Source organism: Hippopotamus amphibius, chromosome 3 (genome assembly GCF_030028045.1).
Source record: "Hippopotamus amphibius kiboko isolate mHipAmp2 chromosome 3, mHipAmp2.hap2, whole genome shotgun sequence".
NCBI classification, from domain to species: domain Eukaryota; kingdom Metazoa; phylum Chordata; class Mammalia; order Artiodactyla; family Hippopotamidae; genus Hippopotamus; species Hippopotamus amphibius.
This window is the reverse complement of record NC_080188.1, coordinates 83115216-83135939: the sequence shown is the minus strand read 5'-3', so window position 1 is coordinate 83135939 and position 20724 is coordinate 83115216.

Below are 20724 nucleotides of genomic sequence, written 5' to 3'. Positions count from 1 at the left end.
CCTTTAAAGCTCTCTTTGGGCCAGTGTCTCTTCCTGTGCAGACTTCATTTCTGCCTCCTTTGTGCTGTCTCTCTTTCTTACAGATATTTCTATTAGGAATTACATCATTCATATTATACGTCTTTATATAGTTTCTGCCCACTTTCTGTGTCTAATTTTTGCCTCTTCCTGTCTGCCTCTCCTACTTGGGGGAAGCTTTTTTCTCTTTAAGGCCCAGTGTTTGTTGAACTAAGATTGAGTCCATGGTCGGCCCCATCTATATTTCTCCAGCTGTATTTGTTCACAGCCCTCTAGCATTCACGCCCCTTAGATTGGAGTATGACCTAGACCATCACCCACACGGGAAGGGGCCTCACTGGTTACTACTCACTTCTGTATACCTAGCCTCTGGCTCGTAGGAGGAGCTAAGTCAACGTTTGATGAATGAATGTTTGAAACCATGCATATCCCCCCAGAAAGTACACGTCCAGTTTGGGTGGGGATGTGTGAAGTCACATGGATAAAATATATTTTCCTGTAACATCCATTTTACTTGAAGATTTCAGGGGGGAATATTAAAAAGCTTAACTAGTATGGCACTTAAATCATATTATATATTAAAACAAACCTATTAGGAACAAGAATATTAAATTCACGGAAGCTTTAAAAACGAAACAGGGGCTGCCCTGATGGTGCAGTAGTTAAGAATCCACCTGCCAATGCCTGGGACACAGGTTTGATCCCTGGGCCGGGAAGATCCCATGTGCCACAGAGCAACGAAGCCCGTGTGCCACAGCTGCTGAGCCTGTGCTCTAGAGCCCGTGAGCCACAACTACTGAGCCCATGCACCACAGTTACTGAAGCCCGCTCGCCTAGAGCCCATGCTCCGCAACAAGAGAAGCCACCGCAATGAGAAGCCTGCACGCCACAACCAAGAGTAGCCTCTGCTCGCCGCAACTAGAGAAAGCCCGTGTGCAGCAATGAAAACCCAATGGAGCCAATAAATAAAATAAATAAATAAATAAATAAATAATTGAATAAAATAAGGACTAAACAGGACACTTAAAAGAAGTTTTGAGTTGGTGGCAGGTCCCTCTGGGCTGTGCCTTCTGACCCATCAGAGGTGAGAGTTCATTTTCCTCCACCTGCTGGTGAAGCGGCTTTCCCTCTCACTCACATCTCCCTTCATTTTCCTTGCTCTTACAGGCACTGTTGGAGTGTTTCATGGCCTCTGACCCTGTGCCCATTCAATATGTGAGGTTTTCCTCCTGTTATCCCTCACCATCGAACCCCTAAAATACATCCTGCCTCCTCCCAGACATAACACCCATGTTAGCAGATATCTGATAACTGAGGAGCTACCCAGCTTCTTCATCCCCTTCCTCCTCGGGAGACCTCCTCCTTGCGTGAGTCTTGGTGGGAGGCAGGACCCTGCCTGTCACCGCATGATTTGGGCTGAAATTTCAGTGAGCCAGCTGCCCTTCTTGATCCAGGTTTCCTGACTTCTGTCCATTCTTGGAGTTACCTTGTAGCCTTCCAGCAAATTTATGTCTGACTTAAGTTAACTAGCTTTCTGCTGCTTCCAAATAAGAACGCCTGTGGGCGTTGCATACATGCACGTGCGCGCGTGCACACACACACACACACACACTCTCTCTCTCTCTGCCTTTTTCTTTTTTAAGGTAATAGTCAGTGAGCATTAACCACGGGGCAAGCACTATGCTCTGACTGTACATGCATTATCTTATTTAATTCTCATTACAACCCAAATGTAGTATCTGCATTCTACACATGAAAAAACAAACACCAAACGGTTCAATGCTTTGCCCAAGGCCACACCACCTTAGTAAGTGCTGGAGGAAGGAGTTAAACCTAGGGGATCTGATGCCTGAACACCTCCTACTCACCACAATAACATGTTGCCTTAAGCTCCTGAAATTAACTCTGTCTTCAAAGCCTATGCTCTCTGAAAGCTCAGTTCTCACTTCCTTCATGAAGCCATCCTGTCTACACCAACACGCATGGGAGGGGCCCCTTCTCAGCTCCCATCGCACCCACTGTGGTGCCAAGTACTTCAACTCTTGTCGAATACCATGCTATTATTTCAGTTCAATGCACTGTGCTACAATAGGTTGCGCTATTATTTAGTAGCCTCAGACAGATTCATTTTTTTCTCCTCAATTCACTTCTGCTGCCCTTGAACAATCTAGTACCTCTTTGGTGTGCCGCTTTAGCAACAGAGGGTTAAGCTAGATGGGGTCTCGTATGAGAGCCTAAGTCTCTGTCCATGGCATGGTAAGGGCTTAATAAAGGCTAGGGATCCGGGTTTTTGAGGTTCATTCTTTTACACCCCAGCTGAATTTTCAATACTTAAATCACAAATAATAGAGAGCTCATAGGCTTTAGGGCCAGACTGGCCCAGGTTCATTCTAGACCTATCACGTTACAACCCCAACAAGTAGCTTGTTCACAGAGCCTATTTCTTCATCTGCACAAATGGAGAAAATACTAAAATATGTGGTTGCGGTGAGTATGACAGGTAGGTGTAAGCAGAGCCTAGACTGCTCAGTGTGACTTTCTGCTCTCTTCCCTTGCTGGCCACGCGTCCCCTAAGAGAGCTCTCAAGAGACATCTGAGAATCATTTTCTTTTAAACAAAATCAGATAAAGCAGGGTTTCTTTTTAACGTTATGGACACCTTGAGTGGGATCATTTTTGTTGGGGTTAGGGGCTTGTCCTGGCATGTGTGGCAGCATCCCTGGTCCCGACCTCTCCACTAAATGCCAATACACCCCCCCACCCCTGCCACCACCACTCCTGATGACCAATGACTCCTCCAGACGTGGCCACATGTCCCCTGGAGGACAAAATCGGGACCACCGAGATAGGGAACATGAAGACATTCTGCAGGACAGGCAGTTTGTACAAAGGACAGCCTATTTAGCAGTTTATATAAAACTCCTTTACAACTGAAGATGAGTTATAACTGCTTGCAGCTTAGGTAATTAGACAAAACCTTGGGGATCGGGTAAGAGAAATAAACCTTGCTTCTCCTTGAGGAAGGAATTTCCTTTCAGCCTTTGCCCAGACTGGCCTGCTTTCTGCACTGGGGCCAATTGGGGCAGAGGACATTAGCCCAGCACACCCAGCTCCTGTAGCAGTAGCGTCAGAGCCGATAAACCGCCTTAAAGATTTGAGGTACTTTCCTCTTCCCATTTGAAGTCAAGATATAAAAAAAGTGAAAGGATATCTTTTCTGTTTTTTTTTCCTACATGCAAAATGATATAAAAGTCTTAGCCCGCTACAATATCTTAGTAAATGCTGAAAAAAATAGCTCGATTAGTTGTAACCAATAATTAAAATCATTCGTAGAGCAACTGATCAGCTGCCCAAGGTAAGCATTTTGAAGAAAAAGGCAGCTTATAGGATGATTGTTCGTCCTTGGGATTTGAAGAACATTTTAAATATTACCGAATCTAGTTTAAAATTTTTATTATGAAAAAATACTTTATAGTGAAGTTTTCAATATTCTTCTGTAGAGCTGCATTCTTCCATTTTGTAAAATACTTATTTTTTTTTCTCTTGCGTCCTTTACCATTTCAGAGAATTCTAGAGTTTCCAAACTGACAACGGCTTTGGAGGTTTTAAGGAGTTTTTAATTTTTTGTGTCATGGACCCCTTTGGCATTCTTGTGAAGCCCACTGTCCCCTTTCAGAATAATATTTCTAAATGCATAAAATAAAATGCATAAGAGTCCAGAAATGTCAACCATGTTGAAATACAGTTATCAATATATATTTATTGTTATCATTTTTAAAAATTGTAAGATATGCATAGCATAAAATTTGCCATCTTAACCATTTTTAAATGTACTTCCAATGTCATTAAGTACATTCACATTGTTGTGCAACCATCACCACCAGCATCTCCAAAGCTCTTTTCATTTTCAAAACTGAAACTCTGCACCAATTGAAAAAACACTCTCTATTCTTTACCCATCCCAACCCTGCCCCAGGCAACCACCCTTCTACTTTCTGTCTCTATAAACTTGACTGCTCTAAGTACCTCAAAAAAGGGGGAATCATACAGTATTTTCCTTTTGTGACTGGCTGATTTCACTCAGCATTGTGTCCTCAAGGTTCATCCATGTTGTGGCATGTGTCAGAATTTCCTTCCTTTTCATGGCCAAATAATATTCCACGGTAAGAATATGCCAAACTTTATTTATTCATCCATCCATTGATGGACATTTGAGTTGTTCCACTTCTTGGCAATTATAAATAATGCATCTGTGAATATGGGTGTACAAATATCTATTTGAGCTCTTTCAATTCTTTTGGCTGTATACCCAGATGGGGAGTTGCTGGATCATATGGTAATTCTATATTTAATTTTTCAAGGACGTATCATACTGTTTTTCATAGTGGCTGCACCACTTTACATTCCTACTAACAGTGCATAAGTGCTCCAATTTCTCTACAGCCTCACCAACACATGTTATATTCTGTTTTGTTTTGTTTTTTAAATAGTAACCATCCTAATGGGTATAAGGTGGCGTTTTCAACCTATTTTAAAAAACAAATTTGTAATATAGTAATAGATACATTTGCTTTTTATTAACCTTAGTTTAAAAAAAAAATCTAGCAGCTGGCCTAATAACTGCCATAATTTCAAAGTTAATAATGAGCCTAAACAATGTTTCAAGATATTTGCAACAATTGCCAAATGAAGATATCTGTGATTTCTATGGGTGACAAAGCACAGCTAATACACAGCTAATACTACTGTGGTTTGTTCCTGTCATTCACAATGGGAGGAAATGTCCATTTTCAGTTAGAGGTGAGTGGAAATACAATGCAGTTTTTCCCCATACAAGTTGTTTATTTTTTAAAATTATTTTATTTTTTGTTTTATTTTATTATCATTATGTTTTTACTCTTTTGGGTCTTCATTGCTGTGCCTGGGCTTTCTCTAGTTGTGGCGAGTGGAGGCTACTCTTCATTGTGGTGTGTGGGCTCCTCATTGCAGTGGCTTCTCTTGTTGTGGAGCATGGTCTCTAGGCCTGTGGGCTTCAGTAGCTGTGGCTCGAGGGCTCTAGAGCACAGGCTCAGTAGTTGTGGTGCACCGGCTTAGTTGCTCTGCGGCATGTGGGATCTTCCCAGACCAGGGCTCAAACCCGTGTCCCCTGCATTGGCAGGCGGACTCTTAACCATTGCGCCACCTGGAAAGTCCCCTCATACAAGTGTCTCTACTCTGAATATTATCCTTGAACACTTTGGGGGTCATAGACCCCAGGTTAGGAACTTCTGATCTAGTTTTTTCCTCTTTTTATAGGTAAAGAGAGTGAGGCCTCCAGAGGTTAAGCGATTTGCCAACAGTCACATAGTCGGTGGCAAACCCAGGACTAGAACTCAATCCCCCAATTTCTAACCCTGTGAGTCTCTTATTCTACATGCAAAATGCAAAATGATCTACATCTGAGCCATCTCTGTATGCATCAAAGCCTTTAGTGCATTTCTTTGCACATAGTGGGTCTCAGTAAATAGAGGACTAGTGGTGTGTATCATTACAGGCAAGAGAGACCAAAGCTGTACACATGGTCAGTCGTCTTTGCTGAGAATCTTAGTGTGAGGGCATTTTTCTATCCAGCAGCAATCATAAGATAGAAATGATTACTTCACTTATGTGAATAAAGAAAATGACATTTAAAAATTGAAGATGTTGTTTTGGTTCCAACATACATGTATAACAAACATTTTTTTCCAAATGAATTCATGAAAGCCTGGTCTTTTAAAAAGTTTTCTGGCTAATGCTTAGACATAGGTCCTAGAAAATAGTTTCAGGTTCAAAATAGTTTTAAAAATGCTGTTATCATTTAAAAAGTGTGTTTTGGGCGATATCTCAATAGCATACTTTCCCATATCAGTTCTTACTGGTTTAGTTTCTAAGCCATTAGCTTGATACTATTAAGAAAGGACTTGCTCCCGCCTGAAAGCAAAAGAAGCAGAAGTAAAGACCCAAAGAAAAATAAGACAATGAACTTGGCCTTTCCTTACATTTATTTCCTAGGTTGTCTTCAGACCCTTGCTTACCATCTGAAGGGGTTTGCTTGATCTGGCTAGCAGTTTAAGTTTGTTCTTAAAACTTATGGTGACTTATCATGAAGACAGATGACAATTATCTAAAGCAGATGTCTAATTATTGTTAGATGCATTGATTGGTTAGACTGGTTATTTGCATGATACAAACTCTGCTGCAATGCAGTATTTAATGCCAGTTTTTCTAGTCCATAATGGGCTGGTTGATATCATCAACTTTCTATTTCTCTGATTGTGAGAGAAGAGACAGCAACTTTCAAGCAGCTGTTTGCTTTAGTTTTATCCGTCTGCCAACAAGACACTTACCTATTCATTTGCCAAATGGCTGAACTAATATATGTTCCTGGAAGGGAATCACCTTCATTTCTGATATGTCTGTGGACTTGCAATGTTTAGCTTTTATCCAAGGCAAAGGGCCAAGTCCCTTAAGAAGTTTGACCTGTGTCAAGGCTAAGGGACTGTTGCTCTTTTGTCTAAACAGGTGGACTGTGCCCTAAAAAGATTTTTAAACTCACCAGAAGAGAGAAACATTGGCACCTTTGGCATCATTTTTATTTTGTTTTCTTGGCTTTGGGGAATGATATATTAAAAAAAGCCCTTCTATTTTCAAACTTCTAACTCTTCAGAGGCTTCTACTGTTTACTCTCTGATATACAAGTCATATTCGGTTCATAAATCCTGTCTGTCTGACATGACAAGTCCTATTTTTACTTCTTAATATTTGACAATCTCAGAGTGTTTTAGGATGAATAAATGCACACATTTTCATAAGGCTGGGATGCAACCTCACAGGTCGCTCAGTACCACTCGTGGTGCTGTTTTTAAGAAAGCTGCTGTTCTTAAAACATGTTCAACAAGAATGCTGAGCCCTCTGGCATGTATCCAACTCTGATTCTCAAGGTCCGGAATTATCATCTTATTTGATCTCCCAGACTGTTGTTTTCTTTTTCTTTTTTTCTTGGCACCAGACTAGGCCTGTCTGCTAAAAATTATTTTGAAAATGTGGCCCGCTGTGATTCAGCCAGATCATCAACCTTCTAGGCAGGTCAATGCAGATATCCCTTTAAATCGGCCTGCTCCTGTGTCTCTGCAGATTGAAAAATTACAATAATCATTTCGGTCCGTGGGTTATGCCTTAAACCTCGGGAGATTATTTCGGAGAGGTTGTGAAGCCCCCGGGGGAGCCTGGTGAGGGGGCTTCGTAGTATTTTAACCCTCGGATCTCTGAATTCCTGTTTCTGACAAGTGAGGGCTGCTGAGCAAAGATGAAATTCACCGGCAGCAGCTCCTGCACCCTCCACGTACACACGTTTTAGGAGGGTCCACAAAGGGAAAGGGATGGCGGGGCCCAAACTCTGTTTATGTGGAATGATTTGAACAGCAGGCAAGCTGCCCCTTTCACCCTCCTCTTCCGCCCGCCGCAACCATCTCTTCCGCAGATGTTTGCCGTTGTAGCAAAGGCACTCTGCTCTCCTTGGCTTTCTTTGAAACATCTCATTCTCCTGAGAAACTGCCTCCGATCTGATGGGTCAGTGTGATTGGCATCACCGATTCCTTTCCTCCCCTCGGGCCAGCAGTGCACAGGACAACAAGGAGAAATGGGCCTCAGGGACGTTCTTGAGCTAAACGCTCATTTTGGTCACTTATTCGTCCATTGTCACCCAGTGAACAAAGCCCGAGTTCCTCACGCTGCAGCCCTGTACTGGGTGCTTGGACCCAGTGGGACAGGGTGAGAAAGGACCACAAGCTTCCTTCTCTCACCGCCTCCCATTCTAGGGGGGAGGGGCTGGGGGCGGGGGGAAACAAACAAATAGAGCAGGATGAGTTTCTGCAGGGATAATGGAATAAAGTGTGTGGGTTTGGAACCCCAAATTGAAGCTTTTAGCTCTACCAGGCTGGTTGCCTGGTTCAAGGCCACCCTGTTTCAAAACTTTGCTCCTGTGGTTCTCTGTTCTAGAAAGTTCTTTCCCTAGATTTCTTTTTTTTAATTAATTAATTTATTTATTTTGCTTTTTGGCTGTGTTGGGTCTTCACTGTTGTTCGTGGGCTTTCTCTAGTTGTGGTGAGCAGGGGCTACTCTTTGTCACGGTGCACGGGCTTCTCATTGTGGTGGCTCCTTTTCTAATAGATTCAAAAAGACGTAGAGGACACATTAGTCACAATTGTGTGGATCTGATTCAGATCTTGATCTACAAGCAAAACTGTAAAATATACAATTATGAAACAATGTAAAATTTGAATCTTGCCTATTTGCTTGTCAGGATTTTTTGTTAATTGTTTTAGCTCTGCTTATTGTATCATAGTTATTTTTTTAAAAATCCTTGTCTTTTAGGGATACATATACAAATACTTAAGGTGTTTAGGGGGCAGATGGTTTAATGGGTATTGAGGCTGGGTGACTGGTACATGAGTATTCATTATACTATTTTGTTTTCTTTTGTATATATTAAAAATATTTGGTAATAAAAAGTAAAAAAAAAACCCAACTATTGGTTAAAATAGTATTGAATTATAACCTCAAGTAATAATATAACACATATAATGATATAAATATAACGTATATTATAATATAATAATATAAATGTTCATGAATCCATGAGTCAATAGATATAAATAAATGACTGGATAAATGAATAAATGTGGAAGAAGAGACATATGCAGAAGAACTCCGAATCCTTAATAGGGACACCTTGTCCTCCAGGAAGCAGCGCAGAGCTCTCCACTCCTGAAGTGTGGCCTCGGCGTAACAACTTCCTTCCTGAAAGCATGATGGAAAGTGCAAGGAAAAGAGCCACTGTACAGTGGAGAAGGCTGCCCAACACCCCCTCAAGCCAGGTGATCAAGGTTAATGTCAGCAGTGGTGAAGCAAAGGGATGACATGTGCCCCTGACCTGACGTGATGAGAATGACCCTTTGCCCCTGTCATCTTCCTCCTAAAAACATAGTAACCCAGTCTAATCTTGAGAAAAGTATCAGACAGACTCACACGGAGGGCCATTCTATGAAACACCTGACCAGTCCTCGTAACCATCAAGGCCATCAAAAGCAAGTGGAGTCTGAGAAACTCTCACCGTCAAGAGGAGCCTAAGGAGACAGGGCAGATACATGTCCTGTGGGGTCCTGGGTGGGATCCTGGAGCGTAAAAAGGATATTAGGTAACAACTAACAAACCTGTATGATGTATGGACTTTAAAAATAGCATGTCAATGTCGGTCCTTTAACTGTAAAAAATGTACTACACTAATGTAAGATGCTAATAATAAGGAGAATCTAGGTATATAGGAACTCTCTCCACAATAATTCTGTAAAGCTAAAACTGTAGATTGTGTAAATCTAACAAGGAAAGTGTATTTAGGAAAACAAAACTCTTGGTTATTGGGTTTAGTGTGATCGTGTGCTGAACTGAGGTCCTTAGAATTTCTCATTTCCACTTGAAAGTTCTGTTGTCCCCAGCAGGCCCACACTCCTTAGTAAAGACTGTTTTAAGTGTGTTTCTGAGAGAAGAAAGTGACTGAAAGTTGGTATTTCATAGGCATTTATTTCTCTCCTTCTAAGTCTGAAGCTCCTCTGTTTTCAGGAGAAGGAATAGGTTGTTGCTGGCTTCAGACTCACTGCTAGGTTTCACTTCAGGGTTGCACGCATCCTGGGAGGCCTGCATCTTCTAGGGGCAGGTGCGGGGAGGATGGGGAGAAAACTGCTCGATTAGCACAATGATGCTGTTTTCTAAGCATCTGGTCCTATTGGGCTGAGTCCTTCCAATCCCTGTCTCCGCCGAGGCACCTTTCGTTTCTCCCTTTGTCCTTGTAGGGGACAAAATGCTTCTCTGGGAGAACTCTTGAAAGACCCTGGTAGTAATTGAAATAGAGGGGGAAAAAAGATGGTGAAATGAGCAGTTGAACGTAATTATGCTGAGAAAATACTTTTCTTTACTTTTCCCCACAATGGGGAGGAAGAAGTATTATAAGACTCAGGAATTCATTGGCTTTTCACTCACAAGTGGGTCCATTCACTTGACTGTCAGCTTGACAGTCAGCTTCTTGCTCAGGCATTTAGAATGTAGCTTGGTCATTCCCACCTGGTAAAGTTTGTCTACAAAGACACTCTGTGCCAGCAATGTGTGACCCTTGTGCACGTAAATGATGTTTTCCTTACTTTCGGTGGCTGCTGAGATAGAGCAGCTGAATACCCTGAATTTTCCTGTCACTCAGCAAGAATGCCCAGTGGCGTCTGGAAAACAACTTTACTGAGTTAGGATCACAGCCAGATAGAGGTGGTCCCCTGGGTGGGATGTTCCTGCAGGGAGAAGGTTTAGCAAGCAATTACAAAGGCAATGATTTTTTATTTTTTTTTAAAGAAAGGAAATGTTGGAGTCCTTGGACCAATTTTTCAATGTCTTTGAGAGCTCTGGGTGTTTATTTTTCCTAAACATATTCTTTGGAGAAGCCTGGAGAGGAAAGAAAGTGGTCCAAGTGCACACAGATGGTAAACCCACGGCTCCCATCGACAGCAGCAAAGAAATCATCTTGACTCAAGCAGGCAACCCCTGAGATAGGAAATGAAGCCTCGGGAGGAGTGGGGAATGAAAGTCCCTGAGTCGTAATGATAGGCAGCTCCCAGGAGACCCACAAAACGGCACCGCTTCCTGTCCTTTCACAAGAGGCACGTGCTTTAAACGGCAGCAAAGTAGATACTGAGCTGGGCAATCAATCAAGTTGTTGGACAAGTTGTTCTGATTTCCTGCAGTTTTCCTCACTGGGTTATAAAGCCGTTAAATGATATTGTTTGGAAAGAAGTGTAAGAAAATATAAGTGAATAGTAATCTCTTGAGGTAAGAAGATCCTTTCTAAACCTGGCGTTAAATATAGAATATAAGGGATAAGATCAGTGAACTGGACACAGCAAAAACTAAAAACTAAAAATTTCTGTATATTTTTAAAAACCACTGTAAACAGCATTAAAATACAAAAGACAACCTTGAATGATGTTTCTAACACACATACCAGACATAAGACTTAAAATCTTAATATACTAGGAACTCTTCTAATTAAAATAAGAGAATACCCTAATAGAAAAAATATGTTATCAAACGAAATGGTCATTTATAAGGAAAAAAATGCAACTAGCCAATAGTTTTTTTTAAGAAATTTTGTTGAAATATAATTGACATACAATAAACTGCATATATTTAAAGTGAACAATGTGATTTTTTTTTTCTTAGTAGTAGTATATATATGGCAACCCCAATCTCCCAGTTCATCCCACCCAACCGCACCCCTCCCCCCATTTTCCCCCCTAGTGTCCATATGTTTGTTCTTTACATCTGTGTCTCTATTCCTGCCTTGAAAACTGGTTGATCTGTACCATTTTTCTATATTCTGCATATATGCATTAATATACAATATTCATTTTTCTCTTTCTGACTTACTTCACTCTGTATGACAGTCTCTAGGTCCATCCATGTCTCTACAAATGTCCCACTTACGTTCCTTTTTACAGCTGAGTAATAGTCCATTGTATACATGTACCACATCTTCTTTATCCACTCATCTGCTGATGGACATTTAGGTTGCTTATGACCTGGCTATTGTAAATAGTGCTGCAATGAACGTTGGGGTGCATGTGTCCTTTTAAATTATGGTTTTCTCTGGTTATATGCCCAGTAGTGGGATTGCTGGGTCATATGGTAACTCTATTTTTAGTTTTTCAAGGAACCTCCATACTATTCTTCATAGTGGCTATATCAATTTACACTCCCAGCAACAGTGCAAGTGTTCCCTTTTCTCCACACTCTCTCCAGCATTTACTGTTTGTAGATTTTCTGATGATGCCCATTCTAACCAGTATGAGGTAATACCTCACTGTAGTTTTGATTTGCATTTCTCTAATAATTAGTGATGTTGAGCAGCTTTTCATGTGCCTCTTGGCCATCCGTATGTCTTCTTTGGAGAAATGCCTATTTATAGCCAATACTTTCATGAAAAAAATTTCTGTAAAACTAACAAACAAGGAAATGCACATTAAAACAATCATGAGGAATCATTTCCTCCAAATAAATTGCTAAGAAAAAAAAATACCCAGCATTGGTGAGCACTCTTTAAAAAGTCATACTTTCATATATGGAGAATATAATTTGATATGTTTCTGAAATTCGGCAAACTGTATCAAAAGTCTTCAAAGTAAGTTTTCCCTTTGGCCTAGGAATTGTCGTAAAGAAATAATTGTGTGTGTACAAAATTATATATTCAACGATGTTCAATTCAGTGTTGTTTACGACAGTGAGAAAGCCCCTGAGTTGGAATAATAACCATGAGGAGGGAATTCAGGTTCAGTAAATTTCATTGCAGTGTGAGTAAGTGGTTAAGAGCATGGACACTGAGACCGCCTGGGTTCAAATTCTGCCTCTCCACTTACTAGCTGTGTGGCTTCTCTGTGCTTCAGGGTCCTCATATGTAAAGTGAGAATAATTTTATAGCATCTGCCTCATTAAGTTATTATGAGAAGGAAAGGAGTTACTCTTTGTGAAGTGCCTGCTATATTCTAAGTGTTATCTGCTGTCATTATTATTATTCTTTCTATGGATACAATATGACTGTTAAATATGTTGTTGAAGAAATTCTGAAAATGTGAGGAAATGGATATGATGTATGAAGGGAAAAAAAGAACAGATTACAAAGGAGATAACTTTGGGAATATATAACATACATGTAGACAAAGCAAGGCTGGAAACAGAGCGGATGTGAAATGTTTATTTCTGATTTTTCTTAATCCCTTTTAATGTTTGATAAATTTCCACCATCACAGTATGTTGCTTTTAATCAGATGTAAAAGATACAAATCTATTTTGCAAAGAACATCATGTAGACAGAGGCCTGTTGATTCCCACATCTGATAGGGGCCAGGTGAGGGAGACCACGGTTCCTGCTGGTTTGTTAAAGTCTTTTCTTTGGTTCCTCCATTGAGTTGATGTCCCTGCTATCTTCCTTTTCCTGGCCTGAGGCTGGGCTCTGCTCTGGTCCTGGAGAAGCAGATGGAGCTGGAGGGATTCCGGGTCCCATGAGTCTTATTAGGGAAGGAAGTGGAAGCAGAAGCAGGAATCTCCAGGTAGGACTGGGTTGTGGGGGCCACGGCTGGTCTCTAACTGCTCAGCAGTAGAAGGTTGAGAAGCCGCTGGTAATGGGGCTTCTGCTGGAGTAGGACCTGGTGTCCAATTTGACTTTCCAATGCTAAAAATACTTGTGTAACTGGCGCTATGATGAATAGCAAGAATTACCAGGCAGGTAGAGTTCACCCTCACCTCCAGATCTGGTAATGGGGTGCGGTCTTTAAATCCCTGGCACCCTGCATGAGCCATACTGCCCAGGATTGCCAAGGACGGGCAATGCTTACACCTCCTAGGGGAGGAGTGTGGGGCGAGAGAGGCCTGAGGTCCTAATTGGTTAAGGGAAGCCCCAGCACTGAGACTGCAAGGAAAACAGGTTTTCCCCTTTCTCCCTGGCTGAAAGCAGAGTGATTTGGGTGTGTCTAGATCTCTGAGTCACAGATGGGCCGATTTCAGTCTTTCCTAAGGCTTTCTCAATGTTTTTGTCTCTTGTTTCTGGAGCCCGGCATGTTGTGGGTGTTTCACTAACATCGCTGCCTGGCAAACAGGGAAGTGGATGATTGAGAGGCTGAATGAAAGGACCGACGGGGGATGGCTGGTTCGCTGGAGGCTGGGGAGCTCCAGGCTGACCTGCTGGAACTCCCTAAGCTTTCTCCTCCTTTAAGCTTCCTGGAGGGAAGGGCGTGCCCCGCCCCCCACCACGTGCATTAGCACAATTTCTCCTGTTCTCAATCCTGAAGATGCAGCACCAGCAGGCTGCCTAAAGTAGAGGAAGCTGAACACTCGTTATTTGGCGGAAATAAAGTTATTTGATAGCTGTGGGTTAAAAAGGTGTTTTCCCTCGTGAAGTCTCTTGGAAGTAGGACAATTAGAAAAATTTCCAACTCAAGTCCCAAATGCTGGGTGTCAAGGTTCACAAAGCTGGAGTTCATAGAAATCTAAGTGGACAAATGGTCAGCACTTAACAGAGCTGTCATTGGATATCAGGGGATTCTGGTGTCCAGGACTAGGAGAACCAGTTTCTTGAGATCTTTGGGTCTGGACAAGAGTTTTTTTTTTTGCAGGTGAGAACATGCAGTAATAATGCCACTCGGAAACTGGGCCTCAAGCCAATGATTCACTGTCAGGGAAATGGAGCAGAAGAGAGAAACCACAGGTCAGGGCGGCTCCAGAAGAACTCAGAGTCCAGCCAGAGTGCTGATGACCAGGGGCCCCGTTTGCCCACCGAGGGCTGCAGGCACAGGTGAGGGCCTGGTGGCCGCCTAGGGGAGGGCAGGGCCCCTAGACGTGGGCAGCCCAGGGGGCCTTGACGCTCTGGAATTTAGTGCATTAATTATCTCCTTCATCTTTGAACATTACCACCCCACTGCTTCCTTCTTCCTCCATTACCAACCCGCCCTAGGCTCTCTTATCTTAAAAAAAAGAAACCTACATTGCTCTCACCTTGAACCAGAAGCACACCTTCTATTACCAAAATTTTCCAAAAAGACATCTACATTCAATGCTCCTCCACTTTCCCTAATCCCTTAGAATATGACTTTCTCTGATGCTTCTTAACTGAAATTGCTACCAAAAGTCACCATGACCTCTAAGTCCCCAGTTCGGTCACCTCCACTCAGTTCTTCTCCTTCCTGATTTTTGGTAGCACTTGACACCAAGGAGCATGGCTACCACTTGGAATTGTTTCCTTTTTGACTTCAGGGGCTTCTCAGTGTCTTGATTTCCTACCCCTGGGACTGTTCCTGTCTATTTCCTTCTTTGACTAGTTTCTCTCCTCTGCTTACAGGGGGCAGACATTACTTAGTGGGACAGTATCGTGCAGCAGGCACAAGTCTGCACTTTGCCGTGCTTAGTCCAGTGACTGGCATGTTGTAAACACTGGGAAATGTAGGCCTGAGAGAAAAGAGCCTGCCGCTCTCCCCACACCCCCTGGCCAGCTGTGCTCCCGCAGCTCCACACACACCTCTACTGCAGATGGCCTCTGGCCCTGGGCTCTGTTATTGCAGGAGGGCCTGTTTCCTTTACAAAGGAAGGATGCTCTGTCTCACTTTGAGCCCCAGTGAGCAGCACTGGGTGGGATACTGGAGATTCTCTCGTTTTTGTTTGCTTGTTTGTAAAAGGACCCCGGTGTGAGTAACCTAAGCCTGTGTCTTCAGGAGGCCCTGGCTTTCAAAGCTGCAGCTTTGTGTTTCTAACTGCCTGCTGGACATTTTCACATACATGTCTTGATCTAACTAAAACCAAACTCACTGTCATTCTCCCAGAAAGACTCAAAATCGCAGCTGCTCTCCATCATTTCTGACATACAGCCGCCTGGTCCTGAGATGCCTTTCTTCCCTACCTGCTCTCCAAACCACATTTCTGTTCCCAGAACCCCATCCTGGCCAAGGCCTGACAAGGTGGCCTCCTAACTGTTCTCCTCGCCTCCCAACTTACCTACACTCTGATCCAAGCACATTGGGGTTCTGTCACTTCTGTATCCTTGGTTAGCCATCAAGTATAGCCCAGGTAGTAACAGAGTCAGGTAAGCCTCTGGCCTTGCTTCACATCTCCACGTTCCATTCCTCTCGACACAAAGACCAGGTGATCGCTTTCTCCACAGCGGGCATTCTCACCTTTGTGCCTTTGTCTTGGAAAACCCTCTCTCCAGCTTTCCCCTAACCAGCTCCTAGCCATCATTGAGGTAAGAGCCACCTGCCCGAGGCCACCTCCCCTGTATACCATGGTTAGAAGTGACCTTCTCTTCTCTGCTCTCCCAAGAAGCTTTGTGTGTCCCTCCCCACGTGAAGGAGTGTAGGTATATCAGTATATTTCTTGTCCTCCCTTGAGGGAATGGGCTGTGTCCACAGTGCCCTGTACCTTGTAGGAGATGGACATTCATTTGTATGATCGAGTGAATCACTTGATTGAAACTTATCACCCAGAGATCTGTGATCTCCACAGTCACCATTATCAGCTCATTCCCACCGGAGATAGGTCTGCGATTATTAGTCTCTACGGAAAAAAGATTCCATTAGGGTTAGGATCTGGGCCAAGTGTATACGGCCTAAAGAATGAGCCAAATGAATGCAAACATGGGGGTTTATTGAGGGCCAGGGAAAGGAAGGGGAGGGGGCGCATTTCATGGGGACAGTGGAGCAGTTGAGGCCTCTTTGCAAGGTTTTCCTGGGGACTGAGATTTTAACCTCACAGCACATCTCAGATTCCGCACTCGGTCCTGGGCCTTAAGCTGGATCGTGCTGGGGAACATGATTAGGGGTTCCTCCCCTTGGCTTTGCTCTGGATACCCTTGTTTCCTTTCCTCTTTTTCCAGTTTCTCAGCCTGTCCCATAACCCAGGGGTCCCCAACCACTGGGCCACAGACCGTACCAGTCCGTGGCCTGTTAGGAACCTGGCTGCACAGTGGAAGGTTAGCAACAGGCAAGCGATTGAAGCTTCACCTGCTGCTCCCATCGCTCCCCATGACTCCCCATCGCTCACATTACTGCCTGAACCATCCCCCCTGTCCCGCCCCTTCTGTGGAAAAATTGTCTTCCACAGAATCAGTCCCTGGTGCCAAAAAGGCTGGGGACTGCTGTCACAACCCATTTCTGCAGAGTCTTCGTTCCTGAACTTCATATTTCTCAGGAACTAATGGATACGGTGGAAGGCAAGAGAAGCAGTAGATAGTTTGCCAACAAGAGATCCTGTTCTTCAGCCTCTAAAATCTGACACCATCCGGCTCCCCTGCCTCCTGACTTGGAGGGAACACCCAGGGTATTCAGCAGGAGGCCCTGGCCAGATCAGACTAGCCATAGGGATCTCCAGGAGAGAGGAAGACTGCAATCCACTAAACCTCTATTCAGTGGAGTTTTATAGGTAGTGATTAAACACTTGTTAAAAAGCAATTACTAAATCATTAAACACCTGGGACTGACCCCTCCCAAGAGGGTGGTCTGAAGCCCTTCAACATCAAGTCACCTAGGATCTTGCTAGAAATCTAGAATCTGAGTTCTCGAAGCCAGGCCTACTGAATCCAAATCTGTATGTTCGCATGATCCTATGATTTGTGTCCACATCGAAGTTTAGGAACTACTGCCACTGACATTCTATATTGGGCTCTTAAAAAAATGTGTTCCAAGAGCTGGTATTATAAAAACTGTCAGCAACCAACTACTCTGCAGAGACTTGCCTTCTTCTCAAAGGTAAACGGGCAGAAGGTGTCACTCTTGAACTGCCCCATTCCTCCCAGTTCTCACAGGGTCACCTCTCTTTCTGGCTGAAGTCAAGGGACAGTTGTGATTTGAGAGGCCCCTGGACTGAGGGTGATGGGAAGGAGGGTGGCAGCTGCAAGGAGATGCCAGGGCTCCCCACCGCTATTCCCATGCTCTGTGGAATTGCTTTCGGCGAGTGAAGGTCCTTGCCTTCTTTGAAGAAAGAATTCAGCAAAGACACCAAGATTGCAAAGCGGGCGTGGAGTTGCTAAGAAGCACAGTACATGTGGGAGAGCATACAGGTGAACTTGTAGAGTGAGTTGCACCTTATAGGAGCAGCTTAGGTTGTTAATATGGGGTTAGTCTTCCCAGGTTTAGATGAGGACGACTCCCTTTCTCCCTCCCCTAGGATAGCGGCGTCTATAATTCCTTACTCCGGCGTCCACCGGGCGCCCTTTTGAATCTTTCCTGTGAGCACCTAAGAAAACCCGCAGGGGTGGGGTGGGGGTGGGTGGTGTGTGTGTGTCAAAACTGCAATGCGAATGATATTACAATGCAGCCAAGGTTACTAGAGGATGACTTGAGACCCCCTTCTGTGCATGTGTCAGACTGGGAAATCCTGACCACAAAAACGAGGAGGCTGTGGTGGGCTGCTTTGTCTTCCATCCAATCAGGGCACATTGTTCCTGGTGGTAGTTTATCTTGAAGGCTCAGCATGAAACTGGCTGCAGTAGGTTATCCCAAGTCCTATCTCTCTGCTACCTCAGAATGACTTACCGCTGCTCCCAGCGGGCAGGTCAGGAGCGGTCAGAGCAGGAAGCCGGAGTGGGGAGCTCTGGGTGTTTCCTAAAGAACCGCCAGCCGGACTGGCTTAAGAGAAAGGCCACCCCAAGCCTTGAAACAATTGAAATGTTCATCAAGAGATGAATGGATAAACAGATTGTAGTGTAGCCATGTGGTGGGCTAGTCCTCAGCCACGAAAAGGAATGAATTATCGATACATGCAGCAACATGGATAAATCTGAAAATAATTTTTCTGCAAGCAGCCAGACCCCCTCCCTCGCCCGCAAACAGCTATTCTGTATGATTGCATTTACGTAAAACTCTAGAAATGCAAACGAACCTACAGTGACAGCACGTTAATAGTTCTTGGGAATGAGGGGTAAACGGGCAGGAGGAGGGATTGCCAGGGGGGCACAAGGAAACTTTTGGGGGTGACAGGCAGGTTCTCTCTCTCGATTCTGGTGAGGATGTCCTGGATGCAGGCTCATGTCAAAATATATCCAACTGTGCACTTTAAAATGTACAGATTATTGTTCATCAATTATACCTGAAGGAAGCTGTCAGAGAGAGAGAAGCTGCTGGTCAGAATAGCCGAGAGCCAGGAAAGAACAACGAGGAGAAAGACCAGCGGAGAGAGGCCCGGAGCCAGAGCGAGGCAGAAACCAGGGGCGAGGTGAATCGTCACCCTGCCCTCCATGCTGCTGCAGCCTTGCCTGACTCGTTAGGGACCCGCCCAGGCTCAGGAGGCTGAAGAGGAACTGGCCTGGGAGAGCCATCCAGGCTCCAGTTCATCTTGGGCCCAAAGGACTTTCCAGAACCAGCAGCTGGCTGGCTCCCAGAAACATGCGCTTTCCATGTGGAGGGCACCCACTCTCCCAGACTGGCTTGGAATTCGACCTCGCTCATCAGAGTAACCAGGGACCAGGGGACCTTTGTTTTCTAAGCCACAGTCAGCTGGCTTTCTGGTTGCAGAGTAAGGCATTGCTCCCCAGGACAGCAGCACCCCCACACTGGGCACTGTGAGAGGGGAGGAGAGACAAGGGGTGTAACTTGGGTTGGGGACCTCCTTGAGTTTTTCATGTGCTGACCAGACAGTAGGCAGGGCTGCCTCCAGTTACGTTCACCTAGAGGTCATCCTAAGGGCTCAGTGGCTTGACCACGTAGGCCACGTCCTACATGACCCCTGACTACGTGATGCTGTGTGTAAGGGGCAGACCTGACATGTCCCCCAGCTGGATTTAACCAGCCACACAAGCTGACTTTTGTTACCACTGCCACCTCTGTCCATGGAGCAGCAATAGCAGTTTCCTCCAGAGCCGGAAGCCTGTGGCAAAGCCACATTCCTTTTCAGGGGCTCAGAGGTGACATTTCTTATACAGGAGGGTACAGGTGGGGAGGAGAGAAGCAGTGACTTGGCCCTTCAGGGGAGGCTGACGGGAAATGTGACATCCTGAGCATTTATTTATTTATTTTAAATTAATTTATTTTTTGGCTGTGTTGGGTCTTCGTTGCTGTGTGCAGGCTTCCTCTAGTTGTGGTGAGCCAGGGCTACTCTTTGTTGAGGTGCAGGGGCTTCTTACTGTGGTGGCTTCTCTCATTGCAGAGCACGGGCTTTAGGCGCATGGGTTTCAGTAGTTGTGGTGCATGGGCCTCGTTGCTGCACAGCGTGTGGGATCCTCCCAGACCAGGGATTGAACCTGCGTCCCCTGCATCGGCAGGTGGATTCTTAACCACTGTGCCACCAGGGAAGTCCCAACGTAGTGGGCATTTACACAGCCTGCCTGGAGACAGAGTCCATCTCTGGCTTCGTAGTTTAAAAATTAGGGTATAGTTTACGTAGGGTAAAATTCACCCTCAGCGTATAGTTCAGTGAACTTTGATGAATGTGTACAGTAGTGTAACTGTTGCAGAAAACTGATCCCACGAGAGACCAAGCATCACACTCAGAGGGTTGGAGAACTCAGGTTTATCGAGCCGGTGGCCCCAGATGAGCTAACGCTCCAAAATTCTGGGCCCTGTTTCAGGGGAATCTGTTCCTTATATAGGTTAAGGCATATAGCTCTAATTGGCACAGACTGATTGGTTGGTTTAAACAAGGCTCTAGTTGAGTTTGGCACAAATTGATTGGTTACATAATTACTATAGGTTACGGGCAGTTGCAGAGCATGGGAGTTACTATGGGTTACACGCAAGGAGGGGGTGGTTCCAAACGGAAACTTGCATGAGCAGGAGCAGGACATTCCATACTTATCAGAACATCTTAAGGTTATAGTTGATTACTAGGTCATCTTGGTCTTATCGCGGCACAGCAAGCAGATTTTACAGAAACAGAGCTAGCATAAAGTTGTAAACTTAAAAATTCCCTCGTCATAACCACCACCCTAATTAAGATCTAGAACACTCCATCATTTCCAGAACTCCCCCACGCCCCTTTGTAGTCAACCTCCTCCCCATCCCCAGTCCCCGGTCTGTTTTCTGCCCCTAAAGTTCTACCTTTGCAAGAATCTCACAAAAATATCACAGTGATGGAAAAAACATACATTATGTGGATATTTGAGGCTGGCTTCTTTCAT